The following is a 9,856-nucleotide window of genomic DNA, read 5'->3' as shown; positions in this document are numbered from 1 at the left end:
TTGTGCAAGATTCACTCAATAAAAATTTTTGTTGAAAATCCAGATCCTTTATGTTACGAGTGTGTATGTCTTTCTAAAGAAAGTCGCAGATCTCATCAATTTCTCCTAAAATTTTTGGATAATTTGACTGAAAAACCTAAGTATGTAGACTAGTTGGCACATGTCTCTCCTAAAACACGTCCCTCAGTTCAGTCACCAACTAACCGCACTCCATAAGCAGCGTTCCGGATTTCAGCAAGCATAAACTGCTCTGCATATCAACCTCCCTAAGTGTTTTGAAACCTACAAAATAGTCAAGCTTCCCTACTGCTAGCGATGCAATATATTGCAGTAACAACCATTTAAGAAGCCTTCTTATTAAGCTTGAATCAGTCGAGTTGTCACGGAAGTAAGCTAACCTAAAAATTAAATGTTCACATTCGTCACATGTTGCCTTTCACGCTTAATTACCACTTTCTTGCAGTCACAAATGTATGTTTAAATATAAAACAGGTGTAGTGGCTCTGGGACTTTTTATTTATAGGAAGCTCCACTCGCCTGGCGTGCCATCTTCATGCAGATAAAAAAATGATTCCCATCGAGGGCTGAAAGACTGAGTTTTTTAAGCAAGGACTTCCAACGAGAAAAGCATTCTAAAGTTCGAGATTGGGCTATACAAAGTTTTAATTAAATGGCAAATTTTTAAATGTCTTCAAGATTTAAAAAAAACTAAAGTTTTTAAGTGACAAATTGTGAACTGTGTTTAAAATAGGCCAAATCGTTAGGTAAAAAAGAAGAACATGGCCTCCCCGATCACCCGATATGAACCCTTCAGATTATTTTTTGCGAGATCACTTGAAGTCGCTAGTTCATAAAGTGGTAATCGAAAGTGAAGAATACCAAAGAAACAGGATATTTGCGTCGTGTGTCGTTGTTAAACAAAAAATTGAATTGCCTGTATCTCGAGAATTCGGCCGTTATGGGCTGATGTTAATATGAATTTTTTATCGTAAAATACTTTATGGATTCACATCTTAAAGTATGTCTACATACATAATTAATGCCCTGTATGTTTATGAAAACAAGTAACTTGTATAGCGTCAGGGCCGGCCTAGGGCCAGCTACCTACTAACCTGAACTGAAACAACCTAAAATGAGTTAATGCGCCAAGAATGGTGCTCCCCATTTTTCCCGGGGGTTCTCTCGACTCCCCCAAACTAACTACTTTGTCAGCAAGACCAACAATAATAATGTAACAGCCGCTTACGTGTATCATGGCATTAGGTATATGGAAAAAAGGAAAACACACACATGTGTAAGTATACACGGTAAATTACACCGTATAATTTCATCCTCGGCACAAAAGAAACAATCAAGGCCTAACGTTTCTCTCTCCGCAAAAAATCCTGTGAAAACATGTGTATGCCTAACTTATTGTCTCTTTATATAATTAGCGTTAAATACGACCCGGTAGGTATATGAATTATAAAGTACCGACAATTATAGTACCGTTTTTTCATTCTTATGACTGACAATAGATGGGAGACGTGAAGCATCCTTGGACGGCGGTCTTTCGATTGCGACCTTAATTGAGGGTGTATGTATGTCGTATGTTGCGATATTCCCATGAAGGTACCCAGTACCACGAACACAAAAAAAAGCCACGATCGCCGTCATCTGCATAACAAACAAGGAACACCAATCGCTTCCACTTGAGGCATGAGCCCTTTCCTCGTATCATAGAGTAGATGGGAAACTTTAAGTATCCATAGACGACCGTCTTTCAATTCCCTACTTAATCGGGCGGGCATGTAAGTCGTAGTTAGGGATATTGCCCTGGAAGTACCAAGTACGACAAACGCAGAAAAAAACTCTATCCCAGTCATCTGCATAATAAAAAAAACACCAATCGCTTCCAATTAGGGCATGAACCCTTTCCTCGCGCGGAATATCATAGGATTTGGCTTTGAATTGCTCTATATACAGAGCCTTTTCACCGCGACCGACACAGAAGACTCAAAGGGCCTGCCCGACCTTTTGTGATTCAGCGATAATTAGTGGAAATCTGATCATAGGCCGCGATTTACAATGGCGGCGGAAGGCTTTTCGGCATTTACTAAGTAAGTATATGCATGTCAGTGCAGTGTTGTCGCGTTTAAAGTTTTGAACTTATAAGGCTAAAAATGCCCAATCTCACGGTTTTTGCCTCACACAAAAGCAATTAACTTTTAGGAAATATTGAGGGAAAATGGTAGTTTATTTTTCATAAATTAATTGAGGGAGTAGGAAATTTTCGGCAACCGCGCAACGCTGCCTCGACATTTCTAAAGCTGTTTTGATTTTATGGCCCTTTTGCCTACATTTAATTAGCGATCATAAGCTGACAATGTTACTTACGCACGTTGTACAAAGGCGGAGTTGAAATAGTTATGCAACATTAACAATTTTTAAAGAATCAAGTATTTCCTGCGATAGCACAGCTCCTTTATAATTACAATCTTCCGCAAATCCATTAATCGTCTGAGTTGTGTCTGCAAGGTTCATCACTTTAGATGTCTATTATAGGGCAGTCTTTATTAAGGCAAAAGAAGCGTAGTAAAGTTGGCAGGTTCCCACGGGATCGCTTAGCACGGGCCGAACAGCGCACCGTGGAAACCTTCCTTACAGACATCGCATGATATAATTAATGAAACATAATTCGGTCTTAAGTCATCAGCTCATGGAATAATTGCTTGAGAATGCTACAAGGATACTTTCCATTGCGAACCATTGCTATTATGTGGCTATATGGTTCTAGACCCCATATGCCCATGTATATGGCCAACACTGCAAAATTTATTACTAGGAAACGCTGCGTTTCGTGTTCATCTTACCACAAATATGGATTAACCATGATTTCAAGGAATTTATTTCTTGTATTCTACGTTGCTGTTCTGCGCCTTGTCCTCACCCTATGATCCCGTGAGCTCTGTGAATATAATTGAGATCTTCGGCCACTTATGATGATAGTTCTAGAAGCCATTTTGGGATAGGTTTTTAACACGCAGGAACGGTTACTCTCCTTGGACTAGAGTCGCAAAAAAAATTTTTCATGATACGAAGGAAATTAAAGGATTTTTGGTTTTTGAGGTCTGAGAGAGCCTCAAGCCTCTGGGAAAGGAGATTTGAAAAATCCAGCAATTTCGCTTATTTTCGACTTATGAAGAACTATTTTTAGCCGTTTAAAAGAAGTGAATCTTTATTTCGATGCTCTGAGTCTAAGCAATTCTCATTCGTCCAATAGCTCTTGGAAATTCCCTTACATATATCTTATCTAGATTTCCCTTACTTCAAGGGGTTTAATTTAATTATTCTTACTAGAAAATTGTCCTTCGTCCATCCCTGTTTGTACTGGGTAAAAATTTGTTTATAAGTGTTTGTCGAAAATATAATACATCATTGGCACATCACAACGCTTTTACATCCAAAAATTTTCAGAAACTGCTCTCATTTCGACATTTTTGGCCCCCTTTTTCAAATCAAGATTGCGCTCAATACGCCCCTGCTTTGGTGGAAGATAATATTGTCAATTATGGGGAACCTTTAGAACCCCTAAATGCACGAAATTTTTGGCATATCATTACGTTTTAAGATCCAGCAATTTTCCCAGTTAACGTATCTTTCATTTGATTTACTTGATGCTCGTCGATGCAGGATTGAGTTTGGAATTTTCTCAAAATTTTAGCGCTTGTTAGCATGCAAAGTGGGTTCGCCATTAGTCGCCTTCAATGAGGAGTTTGGTTGTCTGTTGAGTGGCAAAAATTGGGGAATGGTTGCGCCGACGTCATTCCCTGCCCTGCGGCCGACTGGAGTGACGTCGGTGTAACGTCACGTTCACTTGACATTAACGCCCAATACGCGGCAGTAAATAAACAATTTCTGGGTACCTATATGACTAATGTGCCTCCAAATATCGAATTAAATTCACTCAAATTTCATTAAAATCTATGATTAAAGCGGAGCCCCAAACAAGCCCAATAAAATTATAAATTGCTCTAAATTGTTTCGACACACCGGACGAAATTGGCTTGACAGTTTCGAGTTAAGCTTAAGCATTTAACCAGCGAAAGGGGGCGAAATAAAAAACAAAGCACCACACATACTCTTCTTCGGAACTGATTGAGTGTGGGAAGGTACTTGTTTATTAATTTAATCGTACAAGCTCATCCTATTGTGAGCACATCATGGCGACTTCCAGCTGAAGAGTCCCTTTGCAGCTTTGCATCGGGTTTCTCGATAAGGTTTCTTTATACTGCGTGCCCTTTTTAGCTAAAAACAGCGATAAGTGTATCTAGTTTTTCTTTGAATCAGTGCAAGTGATAACTTCATGCATTATTGAATACGCTGCGGTTATCGAGAGTAGACATCGAGAAAAATTTAATTATAGACACGTTTTCCTCTAAGTGAAAAAGCGCAGTCCTGGGGCCTGATTAAGGAAACGCGTCTATTCTGAAGCGAGAGCCAACTTTTTAAATCACCTCGTCGTACCGGCATAATTAAAACCACTTTTTAATTGGATATCTTAATGGGAATCTTGATTAACTAGTTGAGGAACGAAAATGCAAAAATAATATTGCACTTAATTTATTAATGATCGCGATCGTACCGCGTCAACTAATGAACGAACCTGACCATTACCGACGTGCCATAATGAATGATGCATTGCGCACTGTCGTCAATATTTATGTATGCAAATGTGCACTATGTGCTTCCAATGCTAATTCAAATTCCCACTGTTTGCATGTCCATTCTATTTTTTAATCACGACTTCAATATTCATTCAATTACTTTGGCACGTCCAAATCCCGAAACGTCCTCGCGTTTCTCCATCCGGGCCAAGTGTCCGCTTAAAGTCCCCGAATCCATCAACACGACAAAGATGGGCGTGCTCGACGTTGAGCCTGGAGTGGGGGGTGGCAAAAGGGCGGAGTAACCGCCTTCGGCTCCGGCGAATGTTCCCGAAGCGCATCCGAGGTGATATTTCAGACGCGATAGCGAAGGTAACTTGATTCTTTTAGCGGGTTTCGGGATGCGGATTTTCGCCTCTCTGTGGTCAGAGGGAATAGTCCGGGAGCAAAAGTTCGGTTATTAGAACTTGGGGCAGGCGAAGCTCCCTCTAACGCTTTCTGGGGCAATTGGGACACACTGTAGGTTAGCATCTTCGACTCAGATCTCGTGCGTTATTAAGGGTGGAACTTATCGCAGGTTTGACCCAAATGAAAACCTTTTTCAGACTTCAGCATTCGGTAAGGCATTGCTTTACAGGGGTTGGAGTGAATGAGCTCTTTTCGGACCGATGTTTATACGAAATGTTTTCGTATTTATGCGCCACAAAATTTTCTGCATAGCATTATGTAACACTCTATACCCCTGAAGCTCAAAAAATCCTTTGAAGAGTATAACTGGGAAGTGTAGATAAATTTCAAATTCTTTAGAGATTGGTGGGGAGAAAATTCCAAAAATCGTTGATGTGCCAAAACTAAAGGAATTGCGCGAAACGGTTTCAAATACGTCAGAAATGCAAAAACTTGAGTTAAATTTGATAAACAATAATTCTTCTCTTCATATCTATCAAAAAATTTTTATATTTTAAATAATATTTTCCCTGTTTTGTGCTCTTCCCACACAAGCCCGTTCAGTTTAAATATCCTTTCTTTTCTGGAGTTAAATAAATTGAGATAAAACCGTAAATTGTTATCGGCTCTAAAACCATGATCTATAACTCAACGCTAAACTTGTTCAAAAGTCTCGAAAATTTCGCAGAAGGTTGCCAGAATAAACATTTTTGGAAGCTTGACTTTACATAAAGATGGAGCCGCCTGTTTACGCTGGATAAATATGTATTTAACGACGGCATATAATTCAGTAATACAGTTCAAATATTTTAATATGTTGCTTCCACAAATATGCCCAACAGATTTAGGTTTTATTATTGCTTTTGTTGCTTCGCATTTAGGGCTTTCTTCAGTTTTGCGCCGAGTTTTTAGAAAAAATTGTTTGCGTTTAGGACTTTTAAATATCGTTTAGTGCCTAGTGGAGAATTTAAAAAAAGAGAGAGAAATTAACGGAGCTGCCACACCCTCTATTGGTGACAACTGAAAGAGCAAATGTGAACTGGAATTTAAGATTTTTCGCAAAATTCAATTCTCACTGCATAAACGTTATGTTGAATTATTGTCATCGAGACATGAGTTCAGGAGTTTGGAAAGACACCTATTCGAGTTAGCAAGCGTCCATCCTATTCGGCTGACCCGACGTTTGTCGCTATTGGCTACGCCCTCGCCGAACGTCACTGGATGCACCCAATGGTCCCAGAACATGTAAATTCGTCCTCACGTCACTTCGTTCTTACTTACTTTTCCTAGTAGCGTCATGATTCCTTTCTACTGCTGACAACTAAATGATGTGTCTTTTGAGCGCTTTGACATGACTCTGTATAACCACTCTAATTTTCCCTCGACCCCTGTACTCACATAAACCATCAGTTTCCCAGTCGTGATACATAAATTGCTGGCGCAGACTCTCGAAAATGCCTTTTTGGCAATTGAACTGAACTGCCCTTTAGAGTCGCTCGTTCAGTCGGTTTTCGCAAAAGGGCGCTTTGAGCCGGCGTTGCATCGCGTCTCTTTCTAACCCCCCGGTTAAAGTGTAGCCATAGTCACTATGTCGAAGCCTTAGTGGAGGTTTTCAATGCTGGCAGGCAGTGGAAAGTGAGACAGAGAAGGTATAGATTTAACAAAAAAAAAATTAGATGCCAGTAGGTTTTTGCCTTGTCAAGGGCAGAGGGGAGGGGTGAATGACAAGTTTTTCACGTGCCGGTGTTTGTGTGTGTTCCTAAATGGAAAAAAAACCATTTTCTGTACGTAACTTAATAGCTCCGACGACGTTTAATATGGGAGCCAGTTTTAATATTTAGTAGAGAAGGCTCGCGTGACGTTTTTAATAGCTTTATTCGTGTTCTTATCTGAGATCTGGCCTGACGTGGTTAATAGTGTTGCGGGCGTAAAAGTGTACAATCTGGCCCACATTTTTAATTATCGCAAGCGACGATTTGACGTGCTCTTACATATTTATTGTTATGTTAATTCCATAGCGCGTTTCTTTCTGTTAGATGGCCTTCTGGACGCCGTCAGTGATAACGCGATTGCAGCCATACACGGATCTCGAATGAGCAATTATGCTCCGATATTGATTTTCAAAAGGTGGTTTCCTGTTTTCTTAGGATCTTTCGAAAATATATTGCTTAAAGCGCAAAAGCGGAATTCTACTCGGGTTATGGTTAAAACGGGATCTTTGTAGACACTACGTGGCTTTCAATTAAAAGGATCCATACACGTTATGTAGATTTTCCATATTCGTGATTATAAGCAATGACTTAAAACAGTACAAATTGTAATAAATTATAAACAAATGCTGCAAATAGATGGTAAAAAACAATTTAAAAAAGTGAGCGAATTTCATTAATTACAAGTAATGAAAGTAATGTTTCTTGCTTTGGAACGTAGCTTTTCTATTCATTTTTTGCAGATATTTGTAATTTGCCGATTAGTTTTTCAATTTTACTTAGGAAACAGAGATTAATATAGACTTCGTTAGAGCATCGAGACTTCAAAGGCATTCTTGTCAACTTCTTACGAATTTTGAAACTCATCTCTAGGAGTTCCCAATTAATACGAATTCTAGGGAAGTACCAAAATAACATTCTGTGGCACTTTCCTTCTTTAGATTTTTTAATGTTCAAAAATAGGAGTGAATTGGGGAGCCAAAATCGCCCCCGTTGTTGGCCACCGCCTCCTAAAGCAAAGAATCTAGAAGTGTCAGTTTATGAAGAAACACCCTGTACATGAATGTACCGCCATCAGCGATGTGGAATGAGGGGGCTAGGGGACTGAACATCAACTCTGCTTTTTAAACGGATAATAATGCATCTCGTCCTAGCGTGTATTGACTCCGCGTTTTTTACCTGCAAATTCCTTTTTTTATGAGCATGATGAATCCTACATGTTTTCGCTAGAGGATCTTGTTTACGTAGAAATGTCCAGGCGATAAATCTTCGTCCTTGAAATTGCAATATGTTTTAAACCCGGCTAAAATCATGGTTTTTATACACTCTGTTGCTCGTCTACTCGACTGTTGATGTCTCGCAGGGATGAGCGAATCTGGATGGGTTAAATGACTATGGGAACAACAGTTTAAAACATGCAAATAGTTTTCAATGGAAATCTCAATTTTTTTCTTCGAGACTCTCAGTCTCTCTCAGTCTCCCTCTGAGAAATTTCGATTTTTCTCTTCACATTTTGACGCTAAAACTCTACCAAAAAGGCATTACAAACAACCTTATATTTAACGAGATTGAAATCCAACAAAATTATCAAGAAACGGTGCGCAAATTGAGTTTTGGCGCCGATTTGAGATCTCCCTTGCCTCATCGTGTCCGCAGGTCCAAGTCGCACTTAAGTCTTAGCCCATCTTAAGATGACAGTTCTGTACGGCAAACTCTCAGTTTAAGCCTCGCTTGAATTTAAGTGCCGCTCATGGATGTTTCTGGACTGAAGAAAAAAATTGCACTTAATTACAGCACTTAAGTCGCTTCTGCCGTTCAAGACTTTAATTCCCTTATAAACCTAAAACGTTTTATTATTCAAAGCCGGCTCCTGTGGAGACCAAAACGCTTTGTTCATGACCCACTAATATTATTTATTCAGTACCTATGTGCCCCATTAAATCGGACGAATTCTACCATATGGACATGACGAACATTCGAATGGAATCTCCGGTGGTCAGTACTGGAACACGAGTTTGATGCGACCAATCAGGCTAACTATTTTGACCCAACCCAAGTCTAAAATGAGCATTCTAATAGCATCGCCATCTATGACGGATATCGGCTGGTAAATATGGCCATCGTTTACATTACTGACCATACGTTTTGCGTACTAGATAGCAACAAATGGCGGCCATGTGTGCACACACGCGCACATCATGCATACGCACAAAATACCTCTATTCATGGACAATAATGTAAAAGTTATTTAACAGAAAAGGCATCGTAATAATTATAATTATCATAGCTCGAGCAACCAACAGTTAAATCAACATTTACATAGGCATTTGGCGGTTTAAACCGCGCATTTGTTCAAAATGTGCTCGTGGAATTATGGGCTGAGCCACAATTATACGGTTTTTCTTCTTTACAAGGCAATACCTGCCGCTTCTGCTATACTGCTTAAAAATTATTTATTCATCCTGATGATGGTGGTTTTATTGTTGTGGGGATCCACAAAGAAGCCAGCGGCTGAACATTTAGTCAACCAAATAAAAAATAGTAGGCAAAAAGGGGTGTTAGCACTAGAGCAGCCTCATGCCTAGCGGGCCAAATTCAGGCAGTTTTTTTGTGGAAAAAGAGAGGTTTTTGCGAACTCCGCTATCTAGATTCGTGCTGGAGTTTTTGCCTCAGTTTTGTGACATTCGCACCACTGCACTTCTTAAATTACGGATTACTGTGAATAAGCGACCAGTTTAATTCAATTTGGTGGACAAAAAGGTCGAATGTCTCGAATTAATAAACGAATAAAAACCGTTTGTTCGGGCTCATTTTAATTTAATAAGGTAAATTTGAGGAGAGTGGAAGAAATTAGATGAAAAGAATTTGCTCGATCCTAATGGTATTTTTCCCTTAATATTTCTTCGTTTAATAGGGCCTGTTGCGTGCCGGCCGGGAATAAAAGAAACTAAATTAATAAAAACGCTCAAATTAAACGGGACATAAAAAATAATAATTCCTACGATAAAAACGCGTCTCTAATTGCGGGTTTTTCTTGGTCAGAAATTAATGAAG

The 9,856-nt window shown here is 39.4% G+C and overlaps 1 protein-coding gene across 6 annotated transcripts in view; it reads left to right on the top strand.

The window, feature by feature from the left end:
* Positions 1–6,541: 6,541 nt before the first annotated feature.
* bi (T-box transcription factor bifid) overlaps positions 6,542–9,856 on the top strand; it is a 52,762-nt gene continuing 49,447 nt past the window's right edge. For 2 of the 6 annotated variants that reach the window (XM_066399550.1, XM_066399547.1), the window contains exon 1: positions 6,542–6,742. The gene's annotated coding sequence lies outside the window, so the exon portion shown is untranslated. The remainder of the gene's footprint in view (positions 6,743–9,856) is intronic. The other 4 variants (XM_066399551.1, XM_066399546.1, XM_066399549.1 and 1 more) reach the window with 2 other exon arrangements.

This window comes from Euwallacea similis, chromosome 19, assembly GCF_039881205.1.
Source record: "Euwallacea similis isolate ESF13 chromosome 19, ESF131.1, whole genome shotgun sequence".
In the NCBI taxonomy this organism is placed as follows: Eukaryota; Metazoa; Arthropoda; class Insecta; order Coleoptera; family Curculionidae; genus Euwallacea; species Euwallacea similis.
Note: the sequence above shows the minus strand (reverse complement) of the source record. Positions and strands in the feature narration are given on the sequence as shown.